The following is a 2,583-nucleotide window of genomic DNA, read 5'->3' as shown; positions in this document are numbered from 1 at the left end:
CTAGCTCGTTTGAGCATATTTATCAAGCACTAGGGGTGCATTGTGATCTTAGGTCCTTTTTGTGAGAGATTTCTTATCATATTATACCCTAATTACTTTCTTTTCAGTTCACAACTACCCAATACTCCATGATTTTGTATGCATGCAAGAAGCCTATTCTTATACCCATAAATGACCTCACTAATGACCCCTTATGGCTTTGTTGAAAATTTAAGAGTTGAGGTGATGAAGTCTTATCTCTTGGGATGAAGGTTCAGGTGCCTCACTCGATTATCTTCAATGTTTAACAAAGATTTGTGGAGCAATTTTGATGCTAAGCACTTTCCCTCTCTTAGACCCTCTTTCTCACTCTAAAAGTACCAAGAAATAGGCTCAAAATGAGCTATTGTACAAGATATATCGATAGGGGGTCGGGTTTTAAAAATTAGAAAATAGGAGCCCGACTCAAATCTGCAATCGCAAAGCTGACATGTGGTCCGCATAATGGACCGCAAAATGCTCCCCAAAACCTGAAGACACTATTTGGGTATGTGACAGAAATGCGGTCCGCATACCCGTTCTGCGGTCGCATAATGCACCGCAGAACTGCCCCTTACAAAATCCCAAGGGGATTATGCGACGACTATGCGGTCTGCATATCGATTATGCGATCGCATAATTGACCTCAAATTTGACCAACACACTGTTTCACTCTACGGCGAGTATGCGGTCCGCATACCTGTTGTGCCACCGCATAATTGCACTTTTCTGGAAAATATTATTTCTTGACTTTTTAGTGCACAGATCAGTCCAAAGGGTCTGAGCCGTGGCGAGCAAGCTCGCCGCGAAGAATTTTACAAATTTCTACCACGTATTCCTAACTTGGCACTACGAGCTCTCGGGTTTTTAGTAGGAATTTTCTCGGGGCCTTACATCCTCCCCCACTTAAGATTATTCGCCCTCGAATGAAGGTCAAGGTTTACTCATGGGCAATCTTTATGCAACCTCAGCTTTTCACAACACGAAACAATATAGTAGACCCAAATTTGGTTAACCCCTTAAATTTCCGGAAATTTCGCCAGAGTTTCCCTTGTACCTAGGCCTATCAACCTGTCAGAGAGCCCCAGAAACATATCCTAACAGCATACACATACTCCATAAACACGACATAACCTGTACAATACTAACCATGGCCGCATAGGCAATCATATAACCAAAATGAAACAGAACCGTTTTACATAGATCAAATCAAGGATACATAGTTCATAGGGACCAAATGGATGGAAGCTATTACATGGCTATACAAACAAATGTGGGTACTTCCTTCTCATTTCTTCCTCGACTTCCCAAGTGGCTTCCTCAACCTGCTGGTTTTGCCAATACACCTTTACGGAGGCAATTTCCTTATTTCTCAATTTCCGGACCTGCCGGTCAAGAATGGCAACTGGAACTTCTTCATAGGACAGTTCTTCATTGACCTCAATAGATTCAACTGGCACAATAGTGGACGGATCTCCCACTACTTTCTTCAACACAGATACATGAAAGACTGGGTGTACCAATGACATCTCGGGTGGCAACTCAAGCTTGTACAACACCTGACCAATCTGCTGGATGATTCTGTACGGTCCGACATACCTTGGGTTCAACTTTCCTTTCTTCCCAAACTGCATGATGCCCTTCATGGGGGAAACCTTTAAGAATACCCAATCATCTTCTTTGAACTCCAAATCACTACGACGGACGTCCGAATAAGACTTTTGGCGACTCTGAGCAGTTTTCAACCTTTCCTTGATAAGTTTGACTTTCTCCATGGCCTGGTGCACAAGATCCGGCCCTATTAATTCAGCTTCTCCGAACTCGAACCACCCAATGGGAGACCTACATCTTCTACCATACAGTGCCTCAAATGGTGCCATCTGGATACTAGCGTGGAAGTTGTTGTTGTAAGCAAACTCTATAAGTGGCAAATGATCATCCCAGCTACCTTTGAAATCAAGAGTACAAGCACGCAACATGTCCTCAAGCGTCTGAATAGTCCTCTCTGCTTGCCCGTCAGTCTGGGGGTGAAAAGCTGTGCTAAGATTTACCTGCGTGCCCAAACCTTGCTGAAATTTCTTCCAAAAGTTGGCTGTGAATTGAGCCCCTCGATCAGAAATGATTGAGACTGGAGTACGATGCAACCTGACTATTTCCTTGATATACAACTGAGCATATTGTTCCGCTGTGTCGGTAGATTTTACTGGTAAGAAGTATGCTGATTTCGTGAATCGATCCACAATCACCCAAATTGAGTCGAACTTGCGCGGAGTGCGCGGCAACCCCACCACAAAATCCATGTTGATCATTTCCCATTTTCACATTGGGATTTCTATGCTTTGAGCCAGTCCTCCGGGTCTTTGATGTTCAGCCTTCAATTGCTGACAGTTCGGACACCTTGCCACAAAGTCTGCCACATCCCTCTTCATCTTGTTCCACCAATAAACTTCCTTAAGATCATGATACATTTTCGTAGAACCTGGGTGCACTGAATACCTGGAAGTGTGAGCTTCTGCCATGATCCTTCCCGAAGACCGTCAATATCCGGAACACATAGGCGGCCCT

Source organism: Nicotiana attenuata, unplaced genomic scaffold (assembly GCF_001879085.1).
Source record: "Nicotiana attenuata strain UT unplaced genomic scaffold, NIATTr2, whole genome shotgun sequence".
Classification (NCBI taxonomy): Eukaryota; Viridiplantae; Streptophyta; class Magnoliopsida; order Solanales; family Solanaceae; genus Nicotiana; species Nicotiana attenuata.
This window is presented reverse-complemented; position numbering follows the sequence as displayed.